The 19,823-nt window shown below is 41.1% G+C and overlaps 1 long non-coding RNA gene across 3 annotated transcripts in view; it reads left to right on the plus strand.

Annotated features, from left to right (window-relative positions):
* Positions 1-19,823, plus strand: part of LOC125462911 (uncharacterized) — a 32,112-nt gene that overhangs the window by 1,842 nt on the left and 10,447 nt on the right. Inside the window, exons 2-3 of one of the 3 annotated variants that reach the window (XR_007249728.2) lie at positions 117-205; positions 13,818-13,933. This is a non-coding gene — a long non-coding RNA (uncharacterized LOC125462911). Of the gene's footprint in view, positions 1-116; positions 206-12,192; positions 12,303-13,817; positions 13,934-19,823 lie in introns of those variants that run through there. The other 2 variants (XR_009447002.1, XR_007249727.2) reach the window with 2 other exon arrangements.

The raw sequence follows: 19,823 nt of genomic DNA on the forward strand, positions 1-19,823 counted from the left end.
GAATTTGACATTCCCATCAACCCACAATAACCCTTGATTCCCATGTCTAACAAGAATTTATCTATCTCCATTTTAAAAAAGAATATTTAATGAGACCATCTTGAACATGTTTTCAGGCGGAGAATTTCAAAGTTGAACAACTGTCTGAAAGGATGACTCCTATTTTTAAAACAGCGAACCCTTAATTCTGGAATAATCCAGAAGAGTAAGTATCTTTTCCAAGTTCATCTATCAAAACTGTTTAGGATCTTATGCACTTCAACCAAGTCACCCCTCGTTCTTATAAACTTCCAGGGAAACAAGCACAACCTACCTTCTTAAAAAAACCTAGTCATTCCAGGCATCAATCTCGCACACCTCCTTTGAACTGCCTCCAATTCGTGTATAACCTTGCTTAAATAAGGAGACCAAAACTGTGTATAATATTTCTGATGTAGTCATACCAATGTGCTGTATAACTGAAATGTATCATCCTTGTATTTATGATCATTTTGTCTCGTAGTAGAATAGAGCATCCTATTGGCCTTCTTGTTTACATGTTGTATCTGCAAAATGACTTTTTGTGACTCATGCAGTAAAAAGCAATTAATGGAAATGTTCTCAGAAAAATTGAGGAGTAACACTGAATGTGATCACTCCAGAATAAGATGTTGTAACAAATATCTCTAAAACAGCAAAAGACAATGAGATTTTATAGTTATGGTTGCAGAAACGATTTCAATTGTTTATTGACATTCGTGTAGTTAGAGAACATACATTGAACATAAAAGGATAAATATTTGTTTTTAGGGCAGCAAAATAATTTGGGCGTATGCTGCTCTGTGCATATTCATCCATTAAGATGCTTGTTAACAAAATTAATGCCTATGGGATTAAACGGACTGTGGCCGCAATGAATATGATAACTGGTCAAGGAGACGGATAACAGAGCACAATGGTTAACGACTGAATTTTCATATTGGAGAGAGGTAAACATTAGCGTTGGAGTCACAGAGGTTCGCACTAGGACCATTACTCTTCAATAAATTATAGTGACCTTGGCAAGGGAATACTCTCAAAAATGTTTGCAAGATGACACAAAACTCAGAAATGTAGTAAACAACAAAAGAAGATGGTAACAGATTTCAAGAAAGCAGAGACTAATCAGTGAAATAAGCTGCCTCACAACAGCTTATGAAATTTAACTCAGAGAAGTGAAAAGGGATACATTTGCTATAAGAAATGAAGAGAGGCAATATGCTTAAATTTGAAAGCAGGTGCAGAACTAGAAGCTTGGAGGTGTATGTTGGAATTTTTTAAATTGTCAGGACAAATTGAGATTTCCGTTTAAAAGAAAAGCACTAACAGAGAAATAGTGTTCAAAGTCAAATTATGCTAAGGCTCTGATTGAGAATTAAAAGGATGCAGAATAGAATTAGTAGAATGATAGAAGGGATAAGGTTGACGTAAGTGGCTGGAGAATCTGAGTTAGTTCCAAGAGAAGGCCAAAATGGTGATCTAAGAAATGTCTGAAATTCGACGTAAAGAGAAACTGTTTCCAGGTGGAAATGGACACAGATTATAGCTGATTTAAAAAAGAACCAGAGACAACAGAGTTTAAGAGCCATGAGGCTATGCTGCAGCTCAATAAAACCCTGGTTACACCACCCTTGGGAATATTGTGTTCAGTTCTGGTCACCTTAGTATAGGAAGGATGTGTGCGGTTTTGAGAGAGTGCAGAGGAGATTTATCAGGATGCTGCCTGGACTGGAGGGCAGGTCTAATGAGGAAAGTTTGAGGGAGCTAGGGCTTCTTTCACTGGAGCAAAGAAAGATGAGAGGTGACTTCACAGAGGTGTACAAGATGATGAGACGCTTAGATAGAGTCGATAGCCAGAGACTTTTTCCCAGGGTGGAAATGACTACTATGAGGGTGCATAATTTTAAGGTGATTGGAGAAAGGTATAGGGGAGATGTCAGAGGTAGGATGGGAGTGGTGGCCATGTGGAATGCACTGCCAGCAGTGGTCGTGTAGTCAGATACTTTAGACACTTTTAAGCGACTCTTGGATAGGCACATGGAGGATAGTGAAATGTAGGAGTATGCAGGGTAGATTGATCTTGGTAGGACAATAGGTGGGCACAACATTGTGGGCCAAAGGGTCTGTACTGTACTGTTCTATGTTCCATGTTCCATGTTCTATGTTCTATTAACATATCGAACCTTTGTTTTAGACAAATCATTGTGGTCTGGAACGTGTTGTCTGAAAGGGAAGCAGTTTGAAATAATAGCTTTCAAGAAGGAATAGGATAAGGTTTTGAGTGGGTCAATTTACAGGGCTATGTTACACTCAGTAGGTATGAAGTGAAACCCTAATATGTCTTTCTTTAAAACTGTATTCTCCTATTTAATCAAAATAAATGGACACTCTGCTGGACTGACAACATGGCTGACACCAATCCCATGATGTCAGTTGACTATAAATTCTCGTAAATTTTAATCAGCATTAACTACGAGACTATAGGGGAGGCAAAGGCCTAGTGGTACTACCGCTACACTGTTAATCCAGGAATCTCAGTTAATGTTCTGGGGACCTTGATTCGAATCCCGCCATGGAAGACGGTGGAATTTGAATTCAATAACAATCTGGAATTAAGAATATACTGATGTCCTTGAAACCATTGTTGACCGTCTGAAAAGCACGTCTAGTTCACTTCAGGGAAGGAAAATGCCATCCTCATCTGGCCTGGCCTACACGTGACTCCAGGCCCACAGCAATGTGGTTAACTCTCAATTGCCCTCTGAAAAGGCCCAGCAAAACCCTCAGTTCAATGGCAACTAGTGATAGGCAATAAATATCACTGCTGCCCATGTCCCACAAGTGAATAAAAAAAAGTTTACATCTTCCTCCCAGAGCACCACATTCGTTATTGGACTCTAATTCACATGAACTTACTTCCTTTCCTATTTTTCTTTCTTTTTTTGCTGTATGCTTGTGTATACTCAACCATTCCCCTGGATTTTGAATGCATTATTAAACCTGATTTTATTTTATCTCTAAAGAATTTATGGTAGGTCAATTTTAAATTGGACTTGATAAATATGGTTTGGGTAAATAAACCACCATCTTTTAAGAAGGGGGGAGGGAAATGAAATCACCTCTGTGATAATCAGAAGAGAAGTAGAACAGTAAAACCAATTCAGTTCACCTGTCCCTCTTTCCGTGACTCTATCAAAGTGTTAGAGTGGGTATAGAGAACTGAGTTGCTTTCTCCTTTACAGTATAAATCTACAATTCTATGAATCTAAAATAACAGAACAGACATTGTGAGTTATACACGTGATGTCTTGACTTAACAGTTGCACCTGCAAATTACCGCACCAGGAGAAATATTTAGCTCCTGCTGGTGATGCAAATGAACGGGATTCATAGAGCTCTTTGCCAACAGCACTAAAGGTAACAAAAGCCAACCAGACTTTTCTTGAGTAACATTCCTGCGTGGTTACAGAAAATGTATCTATTACATCCTCTAACAGCAGCAATTAATTTGCTAGCATGGTGTCTTGTCTGAGAGCGTTAGCAGCACACACTATGTAATCTTAACACTTTCCCCATCTCACCAGCTTGAGACATTTCTCAGCCTTCACGACATTTTTCAAATCTCTTCAGCGCCATTTCCATCCATCTCAAGCCCCATCTGTTTTAAACGCTGACCCTTCCTCCCGCGCTGACTGGTAGAGTATCGCACTTCTTTTGTGCCTCACTAATTCATTATGTGCCATTGGGTCCAGCTCTACTTTCCTCAGTTCTTGCCAGCAGTCGACAGATTCCAGGGTCTAGTGACAGCTCTTTCTGCCAAACCAGGTTAGCTTCAGGCCTGCTTTTCTGGGCCTCCTCAAAATATTTATCTGCCTCTTTAAAAATAAACTTTTAACATCGCCCTACCCATCCCACTGACTAATCTCCACCATTCCCTACCTGCACTCACCTATCACCATCCCACCTACTTTCCCCCTCCTCTCTATTTATTTTAGAGCCCCCTTCGCCCTTCCCGTTTCTGAAGAAGGGTCCCGACCCGAAACATCAACTTTCCTGCTCCCCTGATGCTGCCTGACCTCTTGTGTTCCTCCAGATCCACACTGTGTTGATTCTGACTCAAGCATCTGCTGTTCTTGCTATCTCTACTAAATTTTTACTTTTGTTGTCCCTGACATTAGTCTGACATTTGCACTCATGCACAGGTATGGGGGAGGGAAATTCAATTGTGGAAACAGGAAGTCTCTTAACTTAATTGCAACACGTAATTTTGAATTTGGGGTTTTGCATTTCCAAATAACACAGCAGTCTGAATCCACACCCACAAACACCACAATCTCAGCTGCATGTAAAGGGAAAATGCAATAATGGAAATTAGAGGTACTGATGGTCTGTGCTCAAGGAACCATTATAACAGGCAGTTTAATGGCTTAATCAGGGTAGAAAAATAGACAACCTTTACAGAATTAAACCTCAACTTTCTATGGAAACATTGAAATGAGACAATAGGATCATGTCTAAGCTCTTTGGTCCTTGGATCCTGTTGCATTATTCAATGTGATCACAGCTGTTCATCCAACTTGATACTATGTTCCCAGTAATTCTCCATACCCTTTGATCCCTTTCACCCTAAGAAATACATCTGTCTCCTTCTGGAAAACATTCCATGTTTTGACCTCAACCACTTTATTTGCAGAAAACTCCACAGGCTCGCGGCTGTCTGGGTGAAGTAATTTCTCTTCGTCTCAGGTCTACTCCCTATACTTAGACTGAGAACAATGAATGCCAGGGATCAGCGGGTCAGGCAGCAGCCATGGAGGAGCAGCATGCTAATGTTTCAAGCCTAGATGACTCTTCATCAGAGCTGAAGTGAAATGTGGAGGGTACAGCATTTATGCTATAGTTTTGGGGGACGGGTGTTGGGTATAGGGTGCTTGTGGAGAAGAGATATTGATAGTTCAGATTAAGTGATTGGAATGTGAGAATGGCAGACAATGGTGTGTCTCGTGCCAGACTTGAAAGTACAGTAACTGGGATGGTGGGAGGGGAGGGCATAATAACAAGCGAAAGGAAAGGGAAGAAATGGTTCAATTTAAAGATGTTGAACTGAATATTAAATCCAGAAGGCTAGAAAGTGCCGAGTCTGAAGCTGAGATGTTGTTCCTCCAGTTTGCATTGTGATACACTCGGACACTGCAATATGCCGAGGGCAGACAAATGGGCATGTGGGGAGGACACTGTCTTAAAATGACCAGCTATGGAAAGGTTGGGGTCCTCCTCGTCCACAGACCAGAGGTGTTCTGCAAAGTGGTCACCCAGTCTGTGTTTGGATTCTCCAAAGAAGAGCAGGCCGCATTGGGTGCAGCAAATACAATACACAAGATTAGAGGAGGCATGGGTGAAATGCTGTTTCACCTGCAAGACTGTTTAGGCTCTTGGATGGTAAGCAGGGAGGACTGAAGGGGCAGGTGTTGCATCTTTTGTGGTTACATGGGAATGTGGCTATATAGTGAATAGCTGGGGTGTCGTCACTATCCCTGCAGTTTAAACCCTAAACCCCTTTCTGTCTTACCAAGCATTCTCCACTACATTGCTCGATTTTCAGCAGCTGCAACATTGCAATATGCATTTCTTCATATCTCCATTTATCCGTCAACCATTATAACTCACACAAATCCTTACACAATGTGATGCACTCTGTCTCATTATTACCCATCCTGAAGAGACCTTAGCTAGCCTTATTGAGATGATTGCACACAGTTATGATCCTAACACTGGTGTTTAGATATTTAAACCATTGTTTATTTTTACGTGGATCTATAAAAAGACAATGGGGGCTAACAGAAAATGTTTGCAATAAAGGGAAAAATGTGGAATGCTAAAAGTGTACAACTGGAGAATTGGGGGAGAGGCGGTATTGCAGTGATAATGTTACAACACAGTGATAGATAGGCAAACCAAAGCAAAGTTGTGTTATCTTCAAGGCCAGTTCCCAACAACAAACACCTGTCTTTGTTTTCATCTCCTTTATAACTAGAAGCTCTTCAACTCTTAACCTCAGCTCACAGTTCCAAACCAAAATAAAAATGATTTAAAAAAAAGAAAATTAGTAATGGTTCTTTAACAATGATGTCAATGGTTTAGAAATCTGGAATCCCAGGCTAACGTTCTGGACTCTTGTGAAGTAGTGGTAGGGTCCAAGCTCTGAGCCAGAAGGTTCTAGTCCCATTACACACGATGTGCATAATATGTGCATGAACAGTCTGGTTCAATGGACATGCAATTAGACAGAAAAATATGAGTAATATTACAACTGTGATCATTCAGGTTAATGTGTTCTGAATAACATTGAAATGCTGTGGATGCTGAAAATCTGAAAGAGAACAGAAAGTGCTGGAGATACTTAGCAGGTTTGATGGCATCTATGGAAACATAAACAATGTTAACACTTCGAATCCAATATGACTTCTAAAGAATAGTCACACTGGACTCAAAACATTAACTCTAATTCTGTCTTCACAGGTTCTGTTAAACCTGCTGAATTTCTCCAGCACTTTTTATTCATTAGTGTTTCTCAAAATAACTAGATTTCTCTTTTTAAATAGTGATAACTGCATCTATGATTATCTTGTATCAGAATTCCAGCATCTATAGTATTTTTTCTCAGTATAACCTTCTTTTATACACTAGCCAACAGTATTTTCCTCAGTGTCAATGTATCACTGCGTTGCAAAGTCATAGATATCTATAGCACAGAAAAGGGTCCTTTGACCTGTCACATCTATGCCAGCCAAAAACAAGCTCTTAACTATTTTAATACCATTTTCCAGCATTTGGCCCATGGCATTGCATGCCTTGGCCTCCTAGACTTTGTAGTAGAGTGAAATGAAAGAATCATTTGCTTCCTGGCATAAAACTTTGAATTGAAGCCTATTAAAATCTGAAAATGTCTCATTAGAGGGTAGATTTCGCCTCCTTATTGTCACAGTTGTATTTGATGGGCAAAATATAGAACATCTTTCCCCTGGCATTTATTGCTACTTTTACAGCAATCACAATACAATGTTGATTTCATTTTCTGATCTCACCATCTGACAAAACCACATCCTGTTTCCCTTTATGAAAACTAAATCTTGAGATGAATATTTCCAACAAAGACCTTCAGCTGCTCTCGGGTTAAGCTAGTAGGAGATCCTGTAGGCATGTTTTTCTTGCAGTAGCTAGTGAGTTTTTAGACTGAAGGCTTTAAAAATATTTAATAGTTGGGCTACCACAAATTCTTAACGATGGCTTTGTGTTCACAGTTTCCTCTGGATAAGTGAGGCTGTGTAGAATTAATGTTTGGAGTTTCGAAGGATAGAAGTACCCTGATTGAAATGTGTAATATTCTGAAGGGGCTTTATAGATGGACACTGAGGCTGGAATCTTCTGCTCTCATTGCTGGTGATTTTAAAGAAGGGAGAAGAATTCACTGAGACAATGTGGTCTCATACCTGAACCCTTCCTGTCCTAAAGAAAATTAAGTTTAGAGCAACGTTGACCTTTCTGCCCTTCTGTCAACTGAGGCCTTAAAGTGGCCAATTAGGGCTGATTTAATAATCTCATCCTATTCTTGTTAGAATTAAACCTAGCTACAGGTGGACTTGTCCTTTGCCTGAAGAGCCAAGATTGTGGTGATTTTGTCTCAGAGATAAGGGATTGTTATGTAGCTCTAAGATCAGTTGAAATTGGTGTGAAATGAAATTAAATTCATGGCAAGAAGCGATATAGGGTCAGAAAGTATAGAATCTATGTGGGTAAAGTTGAGGAACCTCAAAGAAAAAAAAAAGACCCTGATGGGAGTTGTATGCAGCTTTCCAGCAGTAGTCAGGATGTGAGATGGAAAATAAATCAAGAGTTAGAAAATGCATGTAAGAAAGACACAATTACAGGTGGATTGAGAAAACTCAGGCTGGGAGTGAATCCAAGGAAAGGAATTAATGGAATGTCTACAAGATTTTTTTTGGAGCTGCTTGTAGCAGATCCCATTAAGAAACAGGCAATTCTGGAGTTGGTGTTGTGTAATGAGGCAAACTTGATTAGAGAGCTTAAGGTAAAGGGACCCCTCAGGGGCCATGATCATAATATGACAGAATTCACCCTGCAGTTAGAGGAGAGAAGCTGGAATCAGATGTAGTGGTATTACAATTGAGTAAAGGTAACAACAAAGACATGAAGGAGTGACTGACCAGAGTTGATTGAAAGGTGGGGGAGGGCTAGCAGGGAAGCTGGTGGGGCAGGAATGGCACGTGTTTCTGGGGATAATTCAGGAGGCACAGAAGAGCTTTATCCCAAAGAAGAATGAAACATAATAAGGGAAGGGCAAGGCAACCATGGCTGACAAGGGAAGTCAGGGGCAATATAAAATCAAAAGAAAAAAGCATGCAATGTGGTGAAGATTAGGAATCAGGAATGAGAAGCCTTTAAAAACCAGTAGAGGATAACTAAATATGCAATAATGGGGAAGAAGGTGTAATAAGGGATAAGCTAGCTAGTGATATAGGGGAAGATATCAAGAATTTGTTTAGATATATAAAAGGTAAGAGTGAGGAAAGAGTGGACTTTTATCAGCTGGAAAATGAGGCAGGAGGAGTAGTACTGACAAAGAAATGGCGGAGGAACTGAATGTGTACATTGCATTTGCTTTCATGGTGGAATACATCAGTAGCCTACCAGAACTTCAATAGAGTGAGACCAGTAGCAGAGGTGAGTGTAGTGGCCATCACTAAAGAGAAGGTGCTGGGGAAGCTGAATAGTTTGAAATAGATAAATAACCCAGACCAGATGGACTACACCCTTGAATTCTGAAGGAGATAGCGGAGGAGATTGTAAAGGCTTTGGTGATGATCATTCGGGAATCACTGGAGTCAGAGAGGGTCCCAGGGGACTGGAAAATGGCTAATGTACCAGCGCTGTTGAAAAGGGAGGGAGGTAGAAGACAGGAAACTGCAGGCTGGTTAGCCTGACTTTGGTTGTTGGTAGATTTTAGAGTCTATTATTAAAGATGAGATTGTGAAATACTTGGAATTGCATTGAAAAACAGGGCTGAGTCAGCGGGGCTCCATCAAGGGGAAGTCAGGCTTGACAAACCCATTTGAATTCTTCAGGTAATGAGCAAGTTAGACAAAAGAGAGTCAGTAGATGCAATCTGTTTGGATTTCCAAAAGGCCTTTGTCAAGGTGCCACACAGGAGGCTGCTAAATAAGATAATAGCCCCGGGTGTTAGGAGCAAGGTGCTGGCATCAATAGAGATTTGGTTGACTGGCAGAAGGCAGAAAATGGGGATAAAGGGTTTTTTCCCAGGGTGGCAGCTAGTTACTAATGGAGTCCCTCAGGGATCAATGTTGAAACCACTGCTATTCACTTTATGCATTAATGATCAGGATGAAGGAACTAAGGCTATTTTTGCTAAGATTGCAGATGACACAAAGATTGTTGTAGGAAGCAGGGAGGCTGCAGAAAGACTTGGATGAGCTAGGAGAGTGGGTAAAGAAGTGGCAGGAGGAATCCAATATGGGAAATTGTGAAATTATGCCCTTTGGTTAGGCAAATAGAGGCATAGACAATTTTCCAAATGGGGAAAGACTTCAGAAATCTGAAGAACAAAGGAGCTTAGAAGTCCTAATTCAGGATTCTCTTAAGATTAATGTATAGGTTAATTTGGCAGTCAAGAAGGCCAAATGCAATGTTAACACTCATTTCGAGAAGACGCAAATACAAGAGCAGAGATGTACTGCTGAGGCTGTATAAGGCTCTGGACAGGTTGCATTTGGAATATTGCGAGTTTTGGGCTCTGTATGAGCTGGCACTGGAGGCATTCCAGAATAGGTTTATAAAAATGATCCTTGAGATGAGGGGCTTGCCATATGAAGAGCTGTTGAGCACCATGTCCTCAATATAGTTTGGAAGGATCTGGGTGGGGATCTATTTGAAACATACAGAATACTGATAGGACTGGAAAGGGAGGACATGGAGAAAATGTTTTCATTAGTAGACAAGATTCAGACTTGAGGAATCAGTCTCAAAGTGAAGAGACAACCCTTTAGTACTGAGATGAGGAGGAATTACTTCAGCCAAAGGGTGATTAATCTTTGGCACTCATTGCCACAGAAGGGTGGGGAAGCCAAGTCATTGAGTGTATTTGAGACAGAGATAGCTAGGTTCTTGATTAGTGAAGGGACTAAAGCTTACCAGGAGAAGGCAGGACAACAATGTTGAGAAAAATATCAGCTATGTTTGAATGGTGGATCAGATTCGATGAACCAAATTTTCTAATTCTGCTCCTATATTTTATGGCCTGAAGGGGATGCTCTACTTCATTAGGTCCTTCCCCATGAAAAATACCAAATTTTCCTTGTCTGACAAGTCCAGGGCAGAAGTCAGGCACCATGCAAAGAAAGTGTGGACGAACAGCGTTCTTCCTGATACACATTAAAGATGGCACTGGAGCCAGGAATGCCAGTCAATATCCCAGCAGTGGTGAGTTGTTCTGGAAACAACAGGTAGCAGGATGGGGCAAGAATTGCATAAGTGAGATGCCATTGGAGCAGGGTAGATAGTTAATGAGGCAAGTTTAAGGTATGGTGAGAAAACCTGCCAGACATCATGGAGAGAAGATCTGTCTAAAACTTGAAACTGGAATTTAACCAAAAAAAATTGCACTCAAGTTTTTAATTTTCCCCCTCCCTTACATAGTGCAGTATTATAGCTTAGCCACTGGGTCAATAACTCCGAGGCAAAATTCCTGCAGCTTTACACACCAAATGCAGATTTGTTTGCCCAGATTTTACTGGCATGTGGAAGATCCCACATTCTGAATTTGCAGCACTTCACTTTCCTTCCATTACTAATGTGTTAGTTAATGAGTAATTGCTAATTAATTAATTTACAACTAATACACTCTACACCTCCAGACAGGCTTTAGCACTACCAATAAACTTTACAACACTGATGAAACAATACACCGTTAACAATTCTGATAAAACTTCCACTTTCTAACAATAGTGTTACTGGTTTACCTGCTCTTTCTGCTGTACAAAAAAGTGGAAACCCAATTCTGGAGGCTAAAATATAGAGAAGTGTAGTAGAAGAAAAGAAATTGCCCACATCCTTCACTGAACTCTCCATTCAGCATACTTTGTTGTAGAAAACCTTACTTAAGCCTAGCGTACAGCTGAATTGACAACAGGCAGTCATTTAAGCTACCATTAAAGAATGACCAGAGTCAAAAAAAATCTGGAGCTGGAAAAGCACAGCAGGTCAGACAGCATCCGAGGAGCTGGAAAGTCAACGTTTCAGGCCAGGACCGTTCTTCAGGACTGGGCAGGGAGAGGGAAGCCCACGAAAAAAAAGCCGGGGGTTGCTGGTGCTGAGGTTAGGTGAGATGGAGATAGATGAATACAGGTAGGGGGTTATTGTGGTTGGTCAGTGAGAAGGATGGAGTAGATAAGTGAGTCAGAAGATGGACAGCTGGGGATTGGAGAGATTTTAAAGCTGCTGACGTGAATGTTCAGGCTAACAAGGTGTGGAGCTGGATGAACACAGCAGGTCAAGCAGCATCAGAGGAGCAGGAAAGCTGATGTTTTGGGCCTAGACCCTTCTTCACCTTGTTATCCCAGATTATCCAGCCTCTGCAGCTCCTACTATCTCTGAATATTCAGGCTATCGGTCTATATGCTCCCGAGGCGAAATCTGAGATGTTGTTCCTCCAGTTTGCGTCTGAACTCACTCTGACAGTGGAGGAGGCTAACAGCCGAGCCTGCTGGTTGCCATCTACTTTAACTCCTCCTCCCACTCCCCTGCTGACATGTCTATCCACTGACCAACCGTAATAACCCCCCTACCTGCATCCACCTATCTCCATCTCACCTACCCTTCCCCAACCCCACTCTGCTCCCACTATTAATTTTTCTGGGCGTCCGCAACCCAGCAAACCTGAATTAGGGTCCCGAACCAAAATTTGGACTTTCTTGCTCATTGGATGCTCTCTGACCTGCTATGCTTTTCCAACTCCACATATTTTTACTCTACTTTCCGACATCTGCAGTTCTTTCTGTCTCCAGGTATTAAAGGATGACTGAGTTCTGAGGAAGGGTCATTAGACCAGAAACATTAACTCTGATTTTTTTTTCTTCACAGATGCTGCCAGACCTACTGAACTTTTCCAGCAACTTCTGTTTTTGTTCCTGATTTACAGCATCCGCAGTTCTTTCTGTTTTTTAATAAAAGAATGACTAATTTGCAATGGAAATAAGGCATGTAATACAGTATAGTGACCATAAGGTGGTGCTAAAATACCAAGCTGGCTAATCTTTTATAATAAAATGTGAGGCTGGATGAACACAGCAGGCCCAGCAGCATCTCAGGAGCACAAAAGCTGACGTTTCGGGCCGAAACATTTTATTATCTTGGATTCTCCAGCATCTGCAGTTCCCATTATCACTGGCTAATCTTTTACATGCTCTCCTAATGTGACACAATGCTAACCAACTTCCTGGTGGTCTTAGATAATGGGAACTGCTAGGCCTGAAACGTCAGCTTTTGTGCTCCTGAGATGCTGCTTGGCCTGCTGTGTTCACCCAGCTTCACACTTTGTTATCCTGGTGGTCTTAACTCTACATGAGAAACATTTGGAGACATAAGCTAGTCCCAGAGTCATTCAATGCATAATTTTACAAAAGTAAACCTTCTTAGTTGAGAACACTTGAAAACACCAGAATTATAAAGGAAAAAAAAATGAACTTATTAAATTAAATCAAAATGTTATTTCCTACGACTACTTTATGTTGCTCATCTATTGCTGAAAGCTTCATGTGCATGTATTCCTTTTGCAGCCCACCCTTGACGGATTCAAGGCAGTCGAGTGATCATCCTCAGAGCTGTGTCCAGTCTGGACATAAAATGTAGGAGCAGAGGTAGGCCATTCAGCCCATCGAGTCTGTTCCATCATTCAATGAGATCATGTCTGATTTGACAATCCTTGCCTCTACTTTCCTGCTTTTTCCCCATAACCATTGGCAGATTAAACGTTCACCTATTTTAGCCTTGAATATGCTCAATGACCCAGCCTCAACAGCCCTCTGCAGTAAAGAATTCCACAGATTCTCTAAATAAAAACCAAAAGAATTGTGGATGCTGTAAATTAGGAACAAAAACAAAGTTGCTGGAAAAGCTCAACAGGTCTGGCAGCATCGGTGGAGGAGAAAACAGAGTTAACATTTCGGGTCCAGTGAAGGAAGGGATCATGCCTTCTCGTTCTAAACTCCCCACAAACGAAAACACCTCCATGTTGTGACAACTTTTGACCCAGAAGCAATACAGTAAAGAAAATGCGCAACTTCTTTAAATGTCTGTGGAATCTGTAACTATTTTTGAGATTGTTTGAAAGGGACTTTAGAGGTTTTAGCAACTACTTTTAAAAACCTTGGATTTTTTTAGGTGAGTTATGACAGTGAAACCTCCTCTATAAATCTCATTACATTTAAAAGTGCCACTAAATTAATTTATGCTGAAATAATAGAGCTAATAATAGAATATTGATTGCAACCTGCTGCCAAGTTGATGAGTTTGTCTCAGTTGCCAGGCATTCACCAAAGAAAAAATATCCCATGTTACTTTAGCAGGCAAGTGGAGGGGAAAAGTCTTAAAGATCAGGAGATTGGCAGTTACATCTTGCAACCTGCCAGCCTTGAACACAAGAAAGTGCCCTGATAAATGTGGTGTCATTGAGACATGATTTTTTTTTCTCTCTCTCTGGGTTTCAGGGTTACATTTACAAATTGAGTATTCTTGGGAAAAAAAACACTGTTGAAGCATTTCATCTTGGACGCAAGAAGACAGGTGCAAGAATGCCACATTTGAAAGGCAACAACAACATACATTGCATGAGAGAAAGAGAGCTTATTGTTTGACAAGGGGCCTCTGAATCATTAAAATATTGCCGTAGAGAATACACCAATGAATAGGTATCCTCAAACTTCTGTTTAAATGCAAAAAAAAGGCCAGTTCCCACTGATGGTTAGGTCAGTGCAACATGTAAGCAGTTTCCATTTCCATTCCCCCTCTATAAATGGACTTTGTAGAGAACAAAATTGCAGGCTTAGGATTTGGTTCAAGCACAAATTTGTTGCTTATAAATAAAGCCCTACAATCCTAATTAAAAAAACATATAAGCTGGCTTAAATGGCACAGTACTTCAATTGCTTCAACTAATTTGACTCACTCTATGAATTAACCTCCATCCATCAAAACCTCACAAAGTCACCATGAAAATTGTGACAAAAGGCTTTATGAAAAACTACAGGTGAAACTCAACATTTCTGCTCCAAACTTACATCATTCAGAGCTAAATCTTCTGGAAATGATTGTTACTCTTAGTTATCTTAAACTCTCAGCCACAATATCCCTTAGTTTTGGCTGATAACATACAATGGTTCATGTAGTCATCCTTCTGGTGAGAACTGTAGGCCCATGGGCCAGGCTGACAGTCCCCGACCCTCTTTCTTGATTGTAATGCCAAACCATTTGCTCTTATTCTTTTCATGATCCTGATCAAAATACGATAAACACATTTTTTGAGGCCACCCTGCCAAATGGACTGAATTTAATGTCCTTTTGATACTTCAAGTCTGTTCTGGAGAGATTTACCCAGTGCCAATGTTATTTCCACACCAAAAGCATGAATCCTCACAAGATGACATATCCTTTCACTCTGAAACTGATCTGTATGTAAAATGTTTCTCTTTTTCCATTATGGCAGTAAATAATTATTCTCTCAATCATTTGCATATGACAACGATACAGTATACCACATTGGCAGATGTGCAGGTGAACCTCTGCTTAATATGGAAAGTCAGCTCGGGGCCTGGGATAGGGGTGAGGGAGGAGGTGTGAAAAATTCCTATTCCCAATTCCTCCGCCTCCGCCGCATCTGCTCCCACGATGAGGCATTCCACTCCCGCACATCCCAGATGTCCAAATTCTTCAAGGACCGCAACTTTCCCCCCACAGTGGTCGAGAACGCCCTTGACCACGTCTCCTGCATTTCCCGCAACACATCCCTCACACTCCGCCCCCGCCACAACCGCCCAAAGAGGATCCCCCTCGTTCTCACATACCACCCCACCAACCTCTGGATACAACACATCATCCTCCGACACATCCGCCATCTGCAATCCGACCCCACCACCCAAGACATTTTTCCATCCCCACCCTTGTCTGCTTTCCGGAGAGACCACTCTCTCCGTTACTCCCTTGTTCGCTCCACACTGCCCTCCAACCCCACCACACCCGGCACCTTCCCCTGCAACCGCAGGAAATGCTACACTTGCCCCCACACCTCCTCCCTCACCCCTATCCCAGGCCCCAAGATGACTTTCCATGTTAAGCAGCGGTTCACCTGCACATCTGCCAATGTGGTATACTGCATCCATTGTACCCGGTGTGGCTTCCACTACATTGGGGAAACCAAGCGGAGGCTTGGGGACCACTTTGCAGAACAACTCCGCTCGGTTCGCAACAAACAACTGCACCTCCCAGCCGCGAACCAGTTCCACTCCCCCTCCCATTCTTTAGATGACATGTCCATCATGGGCCTCCTGCAGTGCCACAATGATGCCACCCGAAGGTTGCAGGAAAAGCAACTCAAATTCCGCTTGGGAACCCTGCAGCCCAATGGTATCAATGTGGACTACACCAGCTTCAAAATCTCCCCTTCCCCCACTGCATCCCAAAACCAGCCCAGTTCGTCTCCTCCCCCCACTGCACCACACAACCAGCCCAGCTCTTCCCCTCCACCCACTGCGTCCCAAAACCTGTCCAGCCTGTCTCTGCCTCCCTAACCTGTTCCTCCTCTCACCCATCCCTTCCTCCCACCCAAGCCGCACCTCCGTCTCCTACCTACTAACCTCATCCCACCTCCTTGACCTGTCCGTCTTCCCTGGACTGACCTATCCCCTCCCTACCTCCTCACCTATACTCTCCTCTCCACCTATCTTCTTTTCTCTCCATCTTCGGTCCGCCTCCCCCTCTCTCCCTATTTATTCCACAGCCCTCTCCCCATCCCCCTCTCTGATGAAGGGTCTAGGGCCAGAACATCAGCTTTTGTGCTCCTGAGATGCTGCTGGGCCTGCTGTGTTCATCCAGCCTCACATTTTATTATCTTGGATTCTCCAGCATCTGCAGTTCCCATTATCACTTAACAATGTGATGATTATTTTTCTACTTGTCCATCAGAATATTGGCATGGCTGACTGGGCCAGCATTTACTGGCTATCCTAAATTTATTCCAAGGTGCAATTTAAGTTGCCACAATTGGTCCCTTCGCCACCATTGAAAATACAGAGAAGATTCTGAACCAACCTCTACATTGCAGGAATTTTGCTTATGAAGGATTTCTCTGTGTATTGCTAAGGTCTTATTTATTAGAAGTAGCATTACTATCTGATACTGATATATATCTGGTGCAAATAGGGAACAGATAGTAATATTTATTTGCTAACTGAGTGGCACAGATCTGACTAAATGCTTTACAGCCTACAGTTAGCTACTGTTTAGAAGATTAAGAAGATCAGAATGTATCAAATTCTCCAATAGGGCATGTGCACTAAACAATGTGAGAAGAATGAGGGATAAAGAAGCTGAGTTTATTGAACCTGCTCCAAATTATCAGTTCTTTTCTGAATGAAATATAAGAGCATAAATTTTTCGGAACAGTAGTGAACCCAATGATTTAGAATCCACTTCAAATACAATCTCTTCTGACAGTCCTGAATACAGACTTCTAGCTTCTTTCAAATGTAACTGAGCTCACAAAACAACACATTTTGAAGGAAACTCTTTTTTTAACCTGCTAGTTGTTCAACTTCCATTCATATAACATCTTCAACATTATAAAGCATCCCAAAGCACTTCACAGAAACATTATCAGCTTCAGTTTGACATCCACATTTCTGAGGTCCATGTTCTTTTTTACACTTTAATTGTAAGAAACAATGTAATGGACTCATTGGTTAAATACAATACTCTGTTCCTGTTTGATTAACATACGAATTAATTATTATAAGCGGTATGCTTTTAATAGCAGGCTATCACTGGCAATTGAATATTGTTACATTATTCCTTGCTCATTGTCCTTGAGTGAACCTGGTTGCCCTTGATAATTACTGAGTAAAGCAATGTGAATCATGCAACCTGGCTGAAGTACAGAATGTTGTATAAACGGTAAAGGTCTGTGCAATGGGTTCATGACCAGCAGTGTAACGATTCTGTTGGAAAAACCACCTCTGTTGCCCACAACTTTTCACTTTCTCATTGCCATAGCAGAAAATACATTTAGCGCTTGTAAATGTGTATCTGTGTTCAGTGTCAGTCATTGTTGCAACAGGCTGAACTATCTGCATCCATCTTTGGCTAGAAGTACATGTCGATCTTCCATCTCATCTTCTTCCTGAGGTCACAGGACACACTTCAATGCCAATCTTCAAAGAATTTGACTCATTCCAAGTGATGCAACTAGCTAGGGACTGCAGATTGCAGTGGATACTGCAAAAGCCATGGACCCTGCCGACACCCTGGCAATTGTACTGAAGAATTGAGGTCCAGAATTTACTGTGAACCTCTCCGTCCCCCAGACCCCAGCCAAACTGTTCAAGTGTAGCTACAACACTAGCATTTACCTAGCAACATGGAATATTATACAGGTCTGTCATGTGCGGAAAACACATGACAAATCCAACATGGCCATCCTAGCAGTCTGTTCCTGATCATCAGCAAAATGACTGAAGAGCTATCGATGGGGCTAATGGTAGCAGTTGCAAAGGGTTAACCGACCGGGGTTCTGCTAGGACCACTTGGTTCCATACATCATTACAAACCTGCTTCAAGCACAGACAATAGAGCTGAGCTCCAAAGGTGAGGTGAGAGTGACTTCCTGGATTTCGAAGCATCTTTTGACTGACCGTGACATCGACGATCCCTAGCAAAACTGGAATAAGTGGGAGCTGGGGAAAAGGTCGCTGCTGGTTGGAGCCATTCCAAGCTCATCAGAAGATGATTGTGATTGTTGGAGGTCAGTCATCTCGGCTCCAAGACATCTTTATGAGAGTTCTTTGGGGTAGTCTCTAGGGCCCAACCAGGTTCGACTGCTTCACCAATGACTTTTCCTCTAACATAAGGTCAAATTGGAGATGTTTGCTGATTGTGCAATGATCAGCACCATTCATGATTCCTCAAATATTAAAGTAGTATGTGTTGAGAAGCAACAAGACCCAGACAGCATCCAACTTGGCCTGATAAGTAGCAAGTAACATTGGCACCACATGAGTATCAGACAATGACTATCTCCAGCAAGAAAGTGGTTCAAGGAAGCAGCTTACCACCACCTTCTACAGGGTAATTAGAGATGGGCAATACGCTGGCCTAGCCAGCAATGCCCACATCTGACAAATGCATTAAAAGATGCTGACAAAGTGCTATTTTGATAACTGTGGCTAAGTGGAGCCTTTCATTCCCTTCACTCCATGCTCATCCCAGCAAAATAATTCACGTACAGAAAGCTAAATTGAGATCCTAAAATGGCTAAAATATCAATGAAATCAAGGGATAGAGATAAAAAAGTACAGAATGCAAACAAAAAGTTTTCAAACATTGGCATTGCCAACATATTTTAATTTTACAGCTTTTATTAACAGGAATTTAAAAGTAATACACTTACAAAAACTTTCAAAAATTTTAATGCTATATCTATTGGAATCCAATTTGTTTATAACTGTCCAAATATATTGAAGAACATTTCAGAATATTTCAGAAATACTAAGGATAAAGTATCTATCAATATCTAAAAATAGGGTATCTAGTGACATTTAAAGCAATTTTAACTGAAAGCTTGAAAAATATAGAATGATATTTGGGTATCTAATTCCTCTCACTGTTCACTGAAACAAAATCAATTCTGACTTTTCTTCAATCAAAAATGATGCATTAGAAAAATAATATTTGGATGAAATATGCATCCAGCATTATCAAACTTGAAATACAAGACCGTTGTTATGAGATACGGATTATGCACTCTCATAACTACAAATACATTAATGCTGATGACTTACTTTGAAACATACATACGGACATGAAGTCAGAAAATATCATTACATGATTAAAAAGCCATTATGTTTTACAGCCTCAGTGATGTATTTGCCTCATCAGGAAGTGAAACACAATGTTCTACTTCTTTGTCACAGAAATTCTATCGTCATTCTCTGTGCTACTGAGTGATTTAACTGTAACTCTTACTGAGGGATCTGTAGCCCCAGAATTTCCAGGAATAGTGATTGCGATGAATATCATAAATTAGTTGTATTTTGAACTTAGTGGTGAATTCAGAACAAAATATGGGGCCCCAATTAAAATACACTGCCATGAGCATTGTGCCAAATTACCAGCAGCTCATCCAATGAAATCAAATCTAGTTTCTGGTGACAAACTACTTTCATTCACTGTGAACACATTTCTAAGATTTGTATTAAACAATTCCAGGTTAGCATGTTATCATGTGAAATGTTGCTATCATAGGAAAGTAAGTAGCAAATTTTCTGATTGATCAGGATCACAAATAAGGCTTTCTGATCCAAATTGGAAGATTTGGCCAATCAAAAAAACAATTTTCACCTGAAGGTGTAAATCTCTCTAATGTACTTTGCAACCCTGACAGTGTCTTTTATATAAACTCATAGTACATAGCATTCCAATGAAATGGAAAAGAAACCAACCTGCCT

The sequence above is a fragment of the Stegostoma tigrinum genome, chromosome 21 (assembly GCF_030684315.1).
Source record: "Stegostoma tigrinum isolate sSteTig4 chromosome 21, sSteTig4.hap1, whole genome shotgun sequence".
Taxonomy (NCBI): Eukaryota; Metazoa; Chordata; class Chondrichthyes; order Orectolobiformes; family Stegostomatidae; genus Stegostoma; species Stegostoma tigrinum.